Here is a 12,253-nt window from a genome sequence, read left to right on the forward strand (position 1 = left end):
TTGTGACCTAACCATCAGACACATGCGGGGTGAGGGTTGAATGAGCTCACTTACATAAAGTGCAGAAGGTGATCAGGTTCTTTTTGTTTTTGTTTTTTGAGAATTGAACCTTGAGCTGTGCATTTGGGAACACTTTTTCTGTGGGAAATATGTACACATATACACATCCAAGCACTTTCAAAGACATACACGCTCACTCCTAAAAACTCACCATGCTGGGGCACACAAACCCCCACCATCTAAATGACATAGCTATTTCCAGAGCCTGCCTTAGATGCCTGTAGCTATGTGCTAGTCTTTCTGGTTTTTGTTTTACCACACCCTCAATCTTTTTAATCCACCAGGAAGCTGGAATCAGGTTGGCTCTCCAGAAGAGAACCGGCAGGAAGGTCCCAGTGTCTCCTCCCTTCAGTTGTTCCTCAGCACCGGAGGCATTCTAGAATACGTACAGTGTCCACTGGATCCTGAGTCCACCTGCAGTCAGAGAAAGGAAGTCACTGTAAGATCAGATACTGTTTGCACAGGTCTCCTCTCCTGGTGCTGTCCTTGGGAAACTTGATGGGATACAGTGCATGAGGCAAATGCCCCAAATAGAGCACAGAGGATACTTGTGTGAAATATGTGAGCTTTTCACAGCCCATTTTGGTTGGCAAATGCAACATTCATTTGTGAAAATGAAAACCTGGGGGTTGGCCTTGTGGCACACTGGGTTAGGCTGCCCCCTGTGAGGCAAGCATCCCATATCAGAGCACCAAATCAAGTCCAGGCTGCCCTGCTGCTGCCAGTTCCCTGCTCATGTACCTGGGAAGGCAGTGGAGGATGTCCCAAGTATTTGAGTCCCTTCCAACCAGTGGGAGACCCCCAGATGGAGTTCCAGGCTCCTGGCTTCTACATGGCCCAGCCCCAGTCATTATAGCCATTTGGGAAGGTAACCAGAGGATTTAAGGTCTTTCTCTGAGTGTCTTTCTGTTATTCTGCCTTTCAAATAATGAATAAATGTTTTAAATCAGTAAAATATTTAAACTATGCAGAACTGCTCCTGTGGAAAACGCCCAGCACCCCATCACTTGTAATTGATGTTGTGATTTCAGGAGACCCTCTTGAGTCATGTCTCACTTTATAACAGACATGCCCTGGGCTTTCCCCACCAAATAAATTGTGGAAGTCATCTGCAGTATAGGCATTCAGATTTTCGTATCTGAGAAAAACGTTGCCTGGGCCTGATGTTGTGACACAGTGAACGGAACTGCTGCCTGCAGTGCCAGCAGTCCATCCTGCAGTGCCAGTTTGCATCCTGGTTGCTCAGCTTCCAATACAATGCCATGCTGTTGTGCCTGGGGAGGCATGGAGAATGTCCCCTGTCACTCATGTGGGAGATCTGGATAGTGCACTGACTCCTGGCTTTGGCCTGGACCAACTCTGGCCTTTGTAGGCATCTGGGGAGTAGAGTACTAGATGGAAGATCTTTTGCCTTGTTCCCCTATCTCTGTGTAAACTCTGTCTTTCAAATAAATAAGTAAGTAAGTAAATAAGACTAGTGATTGTATACCAGGAACATTTGTTTCTGTGACCAAAAACCCCAGTCATACCTTGCCAAGAGATGTGACCTCCTCCTCTGCTCTGTCTCTCGGAATCGCTTCCACCAGGTCCTCAGGAGCAGCTAGGAGAACCACGGGGTAACTGTCAGGTGTTGTGGATGAGTTCAGCAGGGAGACTTGCTTGCTGTGGACATGGGCCTAGGCTAGGTGGGGATGGTTGGTGAGCAGTGAACAATGTCAGGAGTTCTGTGCTGCACTCAGTAACAGAGCAAGAAAAAGACAAGCCAGCCCTGCACCCACAAGGAGCAGGAAGGCCACCTGATGTGGGCTTGGAACTGCACACGTGCCACTGCTGGGCCATCCTCCCTGGTGGATGACAAAGCCCAAGAAGAGGAGCAGGAAAGAAATGAGAAGGGGAGTTTTGGCTTTCTTACTATAGCAGCGAAATCGTTACGAAACAGTCAATTTAGAAATAGGCGAATGCCATAGTGCACTGATTCCTTGAATATTGCCTCATCATTGCTCCTGTGCAAAATGGGCATGGAAATGCCCAAAATGTAGACCATGGAAATCCCCACATTTTTCTTGTTGTGTCCCAAGATCATTTACCTCCATGAATCTACATAAGCAGCTATTACATTTGCCATCTTTCCTTTCAGGTATTTTTAAATTGCTGTGGGCAAGTAGACATTTATTATCTGAATCACTTGTAAGTGAAAATTTCAGTGGCATGCCATGAGAGTATTTCAGGCATGGAAAGCCAAGACACTCTGGCAAAAAGATCTCTGTGAGTGAGATCCCAGTGGAAAGAACAGGTCTTCAAAGAGGGAGGTGCCTTTCTCTGAAGGGAGGAGAGAACCTCCACTTTGACTATGACCTTGTCTAAACAAGATAAGAGTCGGAGAACTCAAGGGGCTTCCATAGCCTTGGAAACTCATGACTGGTGCATAGGGAGATTACTGATGCCATAAACAGGAGTGTCAATTTGTAAAGTCAACAACAGGAGTCACTGTGCACTTACTCCTCATGTAGGATCTCTGTCCTTAATGTGCTGTACACTGAGGCTTAATGCTATAACGAGTACTCAAACAGTATATTTCACTTTGTGTTTCTATGGGGGTGCAAACTGTTGAAATCTTTACTTAATGTACACTAAACTGATCTTCTGTTAAAAAAAAAAAAAAAAAAAGAAAGAAACTATCAATTCCCAACTTGACTCTCACTGGGATTAAACATGACAATAGGTCTGATGTGATTTCATCATCATTTAAAAAAAAATCATCTATTATTTTTCACTTTATGTTTCTGTGTGGGAACAAACTGTTGAAATCCTTACTTAAGGTATACTAAGCTGATCTTCTGTATACTAAGATAATCGAAAATGAATCTTGATGTGAATGGAAGGGGAGAGGGAGTGGGAAAGGGGAGGGTGGTGGGTGGGAGGGACGGTATGGGGGGGAAAGCCATTGTAACCCATGAGACGTACTTTGGAAATTTATATTCATTAAATAAAAGATAAAAAAAAAAAAAAGAAGTGTGAAAAAAAAAAGTTCATGGAAAAAAAAAATAAAAATAAAAATATGAGAAGACAGCAAAAAAAAAAAAAATTTCAGTGGCATGAATTACTTGGCAGTGCTGTGTAAGCACCACCCCTGTGTGCCCCAACAGTTTTCATCACACCCAATCTAAACTCTGCATCTATAAAGGAAGAACTTTACCTTCTCCTCCTTCCATCCCCAACTAATCTGTACTTCCAGTCCCTTTGAATTTGCCTGTTGTGGACATGTCATTGTAATGGAAACATACAGTGTTTGTCTTTCTGTGTCCACCTTATTACAGTGTCATGTGTTACCATGTCCATCCCTGGTGTGGTATAAAACGTTAATTCATTTTACATATTAAAACTCTTCCATTGTGTTCATATACCACATTGTCATTACTCATCTGTTTGTTGTTGGATACTGGGAAATAACCCAGTTTTTGTTGTTTCTGCTTTCTGCTTGCCGTGAAAACTTATGTACAGAGAGATACCTGCTTCATCTTCTGCCGTCCACTTTTTGGTGATACACAGAGTGTGACAGGGAGATACTACCTCAAAAAAGCCAACATAGGGGCCGGCACCATGGCACAGTAGGTTAATCCTCTGGCTGCAGCGCTGGCATCCCGTATGGGCACCAGTTCTAGTCCCAACTGCCCCTCTTCCAGTCCAGCTCTCTGCTATGGCCTGGGAAAGCAGTGGAAGATGGCCCAAGTCCTTGGGCCCCTGCCCCACGTGGGAGACCAGGAAGTTGTGCCTGGCTCCTGGCTTCGGATTAGCACAGCTCCAGCCATTACAGCCATTAGCTCTAATTTATTCTTATAATCAGATCTCAGAATAAGGTCAGTATTAGAGACAAATATGGGCATTCTGTATTAAAGCAAATGTTGTTGAACAGTCTAGATCAATATTTACTGTGCATTTGCCTAATAGTAGAGCCTCAGAATTCTTGAGGCAAAAATGGATGGAACTACAAGGGCGGATAGACAAATTCAGTATTTTTTTTTTTGAGATTTATTAGAGGAGGCCTGCACTGTGACGTAGCAGGTTAAGCTGCTACCTGCAGTGCTGGCATCCCATATGGGCACAGGCTTGAGACCCGGCTGCTCCATTTCCAATCCAGCTCTCTGCTATGGCCTGGGAGAGCAGTAGAAGATGGTCCAAGTCCTTGGGCCCCTGCACCCATATGGGAGACCTGGAAGAATCTCCTGGCTCCTGGCTTCAGATCAGCCCAGCTCCAGCCACTGTGGCCAGTTGCGGATGGAGGACTCCTCTCTCTGCCTCTCCTTCTGTCTCTGTGTAACTCTGACTTTCAAATAAATAAATAAATCTTAAAATATAAAAGGTTTATTAGAGTCAGAGACCTCCAGTAGAGTGGCATGGGGGGGGGCACAAATTCACTACTGTTGAAAATTGACAGATTGAGCAGGAATGAAACAAGCCAGGTGGAGTTGAAATGAACAGCAGTATGAGGGCTTCAGCATGTTCCCTCCCCCTTTCACTTGAAGGACCTGTGAAGGTGACCTTATTTGGGCATGGAGTCATTGGAGGATTATCCAGTTAATATGAATTCATATTGGAGTAGCAAGGACTTGTTCCCATATGACTGGCATTTTTACAAGATGAGGAAACAGGTCCAAGATGGAAGGATGCCATGAAATGATGGGGGCAGAAATTCAGGTGCTATGGTAGGCACACAGGAGGCCCAGGATTTCCAGGAAACCAGCAGAAGCTGGGAAGAGACAGGAAAGATTAGTCCTGATGGGTTTCTGTGGGAGGGTGACTATGCATAAACCTAGATTTCTGACACCCAATCTCCAGACCTGTGGGAAAATGAAATATCATGTACTTCAAACTGACCACCAACCAGGCACTTGATTATGGCAGCCTGAGAAAATTATTATCCCTCAACTAACTATTTTGATTGTGTGTAGAGACATTTCAGTCATGAGAGAAACACATTCTTCTCAGGTTCATATGAAGAAGTCTCCAAGGCAGATCAAAGTATAAGCTCTGTCACACAACTGCTCACTTAAAGTAATGTATGTCACACAGCTTGTGCCACTAGGCAACTATGGTAATACAATAGAGTTCAATCAATGAAGATTACTTGGTAAATTTTGTAAGAACTATGGAAGCTGAATAACATACTCTCCAAAACAAATGGGACAAAGAAGACTGTATAGACATTTTAAACTATTTTGAACCAAGCAAATAAAAACCCATTTTGCAACTTTGGGTTGCAATGAAGCAGTGCTCAGAAGGAAAATGGAGCCCTTGAGTGAAACACTTTAGAAAACAATGATGATCTAAAATCAATAAGGGATTCTTACAGCCCAGAAAAGTAGATGACCAAAAGCAATCTGATGTAAATTAGATAAAAAATGAAAAAATAGCAATTTTCTCAGAAATGAATGTAATAGGAAAAAGGAAATGGGCAGAATAAAACAAAAAGTCAAAAAATATTTCTTTTGAAAGAAATGCATAAGATTGTGAGAACTCCGCCTGTCTAAGCACAAGGCAAAAAGAGTAGAAACAATGTCTGCTACTGCAAATGAGAAGGGAATCCTCACCTTTCATGGCATGGACAGGAAAAGGAAAAGAAAAAAGTACTTTACATACTGTATGCCCACAAGTAGGTTCAACGAAGCCTGAAATTCCTTCAGAGTCAGAAACTACCCAAACTAACCCATGGGCCCGAGCCTTTGAAGAGAACTTTACAGCTACAAAAGGCGAAAGAAGGTGTCAGGGCCATGTGGCTTCATTGGTGAACTCCAGTCAGTTTTACCAAGAAAAATGTCATCCCCATCCAAGCAAGGGGCCATAGTCCTAGGTGTTTACCCAATTAATTTAAAAAACTTTGTCCCCACAGAACCCTGCCACATGACTGTTTCTGGTGGCTTTCTTCCTGATTGCTTAAATTGGAAACCAGGACCAAGAACATTGGCCCATCTATCCAAGGGGGTATAACTCAGTGATGAAAATCGCCGGTGCCGCAGCTCACTAGGCTAATCCTCCGCCTAGCGGCGCCGACACACCAGGTTCTAGTCCCGGTCGGGGCGCCGGATTCTGTCCCGGTTGCCCCTCTTCCAGGCCAGCTCTCTGCTGTGGCCAGGGAGTGCAGTGGAGGATGGCCCAGGTGCTTGGGTCCTGCACCCCATGGGAGACCAGGAAAAGCACCTGGCTCCTGGCTCCTGCCATCGGATCAGCGTGGTGTGCTGGCCGCAGCGCGCCGGCCGCGGCGGCCATTGGAGGGTGAACCAACGGCAAAAGGAAGACCTTTCTCTGTCTCTCTCTCACTGTCCACTCTGCCTGTCAAGAAAAATTAAAAAAATTAAAAAAAAAAAGAAAATCATTGAGCAATCAAGCCACAAAAAGGAGCAGGAGAGTTCTTAGATGTATGTTACCAAATCTAATTCCAACTCTAGGAAACTGAAAAAGAATGACTAAAAAGATATTTAAAATGGCCAATTCTAGGGTCATGTTCTGGGGTCATTTAAGGGTTCTAGAAACATGGGTAAAGTTGAATAACTCCTAGGACTGTACCACCAGAAGCAACCAATCTTAGTGCAGACTTGGGAGTTGAGTCAATAGTAACATTTCTTTATTGGTTCAGTCTCCATAACAAATGTACCGTACTAGTGGAAGTGTCATCAGAAAAAGGGAAGTGGGAGTCCAGTATGAGAACCTTAGGAGCTATCTTTTCAGTTTTCATATTTTATCTCCAGTTGTTAATATTAGCATGAAATCTGGTGGCACTCTCTCAGTAAGATGTCCATTTCAGCCCATGTTGGACAGTTGGGCAAACGTCTGAATAGTAGCTTAGATGTTACTACTAACAGTGACCCCAAGTTTAAGTTGTTAACATGTCTTCCCTGTGTAGTGGTCACTCTGCTGATTGAGTTGAACAATTATAATTTTGCAGTCACGGAATGAAAGATACAGATAGCATAGCTTTTTAAGAGTTTTGTCTTAACTATGAGGCCCTGAATAAAGCAGAATCCTGATTGTTGAATGAGCTTCATGATTGAATTTGCAGAGTACCTTCAACTGATTCCTTTGTTGTGGGCATCCTGTTCTTTGGCAAGACATGGATTTTTCCGGCCTTCTGTGTGGAATGGACAGTCGATGTACTTGACCTCCGACTTCCTTTTCGTCTAAAACTCTTTAGACAAGAACCTGGAACAGTATGACAATACAGACAGCTGTTGACATCCAGCTGGCAGGAGACCACAGAGAAGTGTATGATCATTGCAGTTCCTCACTTTCTTCCCAGTTTTCCCATTCAATAGTGGATCAGGTTGTTGAAAGGAGTTTGTGTGGTTCTCTCAGTACTGAATTGGTTAATACGGGGGAGAGTCACTAGAACACAAGCCCAACCCCTCTTCCTGTCTCTCTTCTGTCACTCTGCTTGCTCTTCTACTTTTCCACAATGATGGGACACAACATGGGACCCTTGATATGGGCACCTGATCTTGGACTGCTAGACTTGAGAATCCTGAGCTTGGGGGTCTTCTTCCTTTATCATTTACTCTGTCTCAGATGAATTTTTTAATGCCACAGAAAAGTTAATATCTGTCCTTCAGAGAAAGTGGCTGAGCAGTCTCAAATCCCTGTCTGAAAAAGGCAATGTCTGTACCAACTCTGCATTTGCACCTTCATGCCCATGACCTTTCTCACCAAAACCCAGTCCCTAGGAACTCTTCACCTCTCTCTAGACCCTGCAGGGACAGCATACACAGTTCCCTCTCCCATTGGTGAGGTTCATCCATCGCCAGGTTTGCCCCATCCAACCCATGATTCTGCCTGAGGACCATCAGGCAGGCCCCCTTCTCTCTGTCTTCAGATGTCTGCCCCACTGTCCAATGGCGCTGTCCCTCCTCCCCGTTTCCCTGTAACCCCCAAACAGCAGGGTTCATGTGTTTATCCACCCCACCCTGAAATCCTGGTTTCTTCCAATGTGACAAAAAGATATCTGGGTTCAGACTGTTCTTACAGTCTTGGTCTCAGATGGCGACCTCCTCAAAGAGAAGAGATTGACTTGAAAGTGCCTTTTTGTGTGATGTCTGTGTTGTGTTTGGTCTTAATTTTTCCTGACTGAAGAGAGTAGTGTGAGTTTCTTTCCTGTCATCATTCTCTGGATAAGGTGTGAACAAACTTGACATTGGAAATAATGTGTTTCTCTAAATTTAGGAAATATTTTGAAACAACAAACTTAACAGAAGCATCAAAAGTAGAAACTGAATAATACGGATGACCAACTATCTTTATAAATCTGTAGACAGCCTGGAATGGGGAAATGACAGTCCATGAGGAGAGTGATTAAGCAGAAGGTAAGTGGCCGGTGGAGAAGCAGCATTGTGGAGGTCAGTGTGGCCTACCTGCTGGACAGCAGTTGAGATTTCCCATCGCGGACCACTCTGGATAGGACGATACGCACGTTCCCACTGCACTCAAGTTTGAACCTTTCAGCTCAAGAGAGTGACAGTTGAAATGGCAGGATGATGTCACTCACCTTGTTACCCTGGTGACAGGACACCATGGAATTTTCAAAGTGAGCCATGCCACACTGTAGGTGATGCTGTACTGCTGTCTACACACATATTTTTCAGTGTCCAAGCATGGTCATTTTAGAGTCCAAGTTTTGTTTCCAAAACTGACTGCAAGACCCACACATTATCATTCCCTCCTTGTGAAGTAAGTTGAGTGACTTAAGAGGATCTGTTTCCAATATAGTTGAAGTAACAGTTTGAATGAGAGGCATGACCTAGCACTGTACAGCATCATGTCATCTGCAAACGTGGATATTTGGTTTCCTCTTCTGTGACATTTGAAGCTCATTGTTTCTTTAATTCTGTAATTGCTCATGCTAAAACTTTCTAATTTTTAAGATATATTTATTTATTTGAAAGGCAGAGTTACAGAGAGGCAGAGGCGGAGGCAGAAGCAGAAAGAGAGAGAGAGAGAGAGAGAGAGAGAGAGAGAGAGAGAGAGAGAGAGAGGTCTTCCATCCACTGGTTCACTCCCCAGATGGGTGCAACTGCCAGAGCTGTGCCGATCGAAGCCAGGAGCCAGGCGCTTCTTCTGGGTCTCCCACGTGGGTACAGGGGACCAAGGACTTGGGCCATCTTCCACTGCTTTCCCAGGCCATAGCAGAGAGCTGGATCAGAAGAGGAGCATCCAGGACAGAAACTGGCACCCATAAGAGATACTGGCACTACAGGCAGTGGCTTTACTCACTACGCCACAGCACAGCACCCCCTCCCCCTTGCTCATGCTTTCAACACTATATCAAGTACGAGTGGTAAAAATTGGACATCCTTGTCTTGTTCTGGATCTGGTTTCAAGTGTTCTGTATTCAGGATGATACTGATTGCCAGTTTTTCATATACATACATGCACACACATATAGGTGTATCATTTTGAGATATGCTCCTTGTAGAACTAATTTGTTGAGGGTTTTTATAGAGATGGGATGCTGAATCATGATTTCTCTGCATCTATCGAGATGATCATATGGTGTTCTTCAGTTTGCTACTGTGACTTACGATATTTATGGGTTTGTGAATGTTGAACCACACTTGCACCACTGGGGTAAATGCTAGTTGATCACGGTTATGATCTTTTTGATGTAGTGTTGGATTCAGTTTGCTAATCTTTTGTTGAGAATTTCTACATCTGTGTGTATCAGGAATATTGGTCTATAGTTTACTTTTTATGTTATGTCTTTGTTTGGTTTTGGTATCAGAGTAACACTGGCCTCATAAAAAGAATTCAGCAGAATTCTTTCATTTTCAGCATTTTGGAATAATTTGCAAGTATTGGAGTTAGTTCCTGTCTAAATGTTCTGTAGAATTCAGTTGTAAAGACATCAGGTCCTGGACCTTTCTTTGACAGGAGACTTTAGGTACTGCTTCAATCACATTGTTATGGTTTTCTATATCTTCTTGATGTATTATTGGCAGATAGCGTGCACCCAGGAATTCATCCATCTCTTCAAGGTTTTCTAAGTTGATAGCACAAAGTCATTCACAGGAGTCACTTGTAATTCTTTGTGTTTCTGTGGTATCATTTTTCATCTCTAATTTTATTTATTTTAGCTTTTTTCTCTATTTTCTTTGTTAGTTGGCTAAAGATTTAGCTGTTTTGCTTATTTTTCAAAAACCATCTTTTCCCTTTTTTTTGATTTTAAGAGTTGTTAATTTTGTTTGAGTTTCATTAATTTCTGCTCTGATTCTCTTGATTTCTCACCTCCTACTAATTTTGGGTATGGTTTTTCTTGCTTTTCCAAGTCTTTAACATGAATATTAGATAATTTATTTGAGATCTTTCCATTTTAAGGGAAGCTTGTTGTTGTAAACCTTCCTCGGAATACTGCATTGGCTGTCCTGAGATTTTGATATGTGTTGTTGATATTCTCATTTGTTTCAAGAATTTTTATTTCTACTTTAATTTCTTCCATGATCCATTAGTCATTCAGTAGCATGTTGTTTAATTTCCATGTATTTGCAGATTTTCTGTTGTTACAATTAATATTTTTAAAGATTTATTTATTTATTTGAAAGTCAGAATTACACAGAGGAGAAGCAGCGGAGGGTGGGGGGCGTCCATTCGCTGGTTCACTCACCAGTTAGCCACAATAGCTGGAGCTATGCTGATTCGAAGGCAGGATCCAGGAGTTTCCTCCAGGTTTCCCACATGGGTGCAGAGGCCCAAGGACTTGGGCCATCTTCTACTGCTTTCCCAGGCCATAGCAGAGAGCTGGATCAGAAGTGGAGCAGCCAGGACTCGAACCAGCTCCCATATGGGATGCTGGCACTGCAGGAGGCAGCTTCACCCTCTACACCACAGCTCCAGCCCGCATAATTGATTTCTAAATGTTTTCCTTTGTGGCTTGAAAATATACATGATGTCAATTTATTTTTTTTGTTTACTGAGTCTTGATTTGTGGCCTCATCTGGGGTCTATCCTAGAAAATGTTCCATGTGCTGATGAGTAGAATGTGTACTCTATAATTGTTGGGGAAATGTTGTTTAAAGTCTCCTAGGTCAATTTGCTCTATGATATGGTACAACTCTGATGTTTCTTTGATGCCTGTCAGTGGTTGAAGTCTCCTGGTATTACTGTGGTGGAGTCTATCTCTCCCTTTAGCCCTAATAATATTTACTGTATTTGTATGGTCTTGTGTGCCTGTATTTTCATATATGTTATATTATCTTGATGAATTGATCCTTTTATGAATATATGATATCCTTGTCTCTTTTTGCAGCTCTTAATTTAAAGTCTATTTTATCTGATACCAATATGGTTCCTGCAGCTTGTTGCTGGTTTCCATTTACATGATATATCTTTTTCCAACCCTTCATTTTTGCTCTTTTTTTTTTTAAAAAAAAAAAGAGGTACAGAGAGGCAGAGGCAGAGAGAGAAGTCTTCCACCTGCTGATTTACTCCCCAGTTGTCTGTAATGGCCTGAGCTGAGCCAATCTGAAGCCAGGATCCAGGAGCTTCTTCTGGGTCTCCCACGCTGGTGCAGGGGCCCAAAGACTTGGGCCATCTTCTACTGCTTTCCCAGGCCATAGCAGAGAGCTGGATTGGATGTGGAGCTGCCGGGTCTTGAACTGGCACCCTTATGGGATACCGGCCTGCAGGTTGTCGCTTTACCCACTGTGCCAAAATGCTGGCCCCTCCAATCCTTACATTTTTAGCTTATATGTATATTTATCTGTGAATTGAGTGTAGACAGCATGAAGTTGGATCATGTACATTTATCCATTCAGGAGGATAAACAATTTATCCATTCAGGAAGTAGACATCTGTGTAAGTTATGATGGTACCAATTCTTTCCTCCTAGGATGTTGAAGCTTCCCAGATGCAAGGATACAGCTACACAGGTAAAGGAAGATTAACTAGTTCATAGAATTTATAAGTATTTAAATAGTTACATGTCTTACTGGTTCACTCACTTTTGTTCATACTTCCATAAGCGACATAGGTAAGGGTTTTCCAGTAGGGTTCTTTCGCTATGGACACAGTACATGTCCCACTTCCTACTGAGGAACCATGGACGGGATGAAGTTGTAGGGCCCCTTGGATGATAGAAGCCCTTACTGACAGCCTCCATCGATGTAAAACTGGCTCTGGGCCTTGTGCATGGTGATTTGCATCCATGGCTTCCTCC

At 43.1% G+C, this 12,253-nt stretch overlaps 1 protein-coding gene across 15 annotated transcripts in view; it reads left to right on the forward strand.

The window, feature by feature from the left end:
* Positions 1 to 3,111: 3,111 nt before the first annotated feature.
* Positions 3,112 to 12,253, forward strand: part of LOC103347106 (uncharacterized) — a 619,502-nt gene continuing 610,360 nt past the window's right edge. For 4 of the 15 annotated variants that reach the window (XR_011383690.1, XR_011383692.1, XR_011383695.1 and 1 more), the window contains exons 1-3: positions 3,113 to 7,317; positions 8,269 to 8,408; positions 11,927 to 11,966. The gene's annotated coding sequence lies outside the window, so the exon portion shown is untranslated. Of the gene's footprint in view, positions 7,318 to 8,268; positions 8,409 to 11,926; positions 11,967 to 12,253 lie in introns of all 15 variants that reach the window. The other 11 variants (XR_011383694.1, XR_011383693.1, XR_011383698.1 and 8 more) reach the window with 9 other exon arrangements.

Source organism: Oryctolagus cuniculus, chromosome 17, assembly GCF_964237555.1.
Source record: "Oryctolagus cuniculus chromosome 17, mOryCun1.1, whole genome shotgun sequence".
Classification (NCBI taxonomy): Eukaryota; Metazoa; Chordata; class Mammalia; order Lagomorpha; family Leporidae; genus Oryctolagus; species Oryctolagus cuniculus.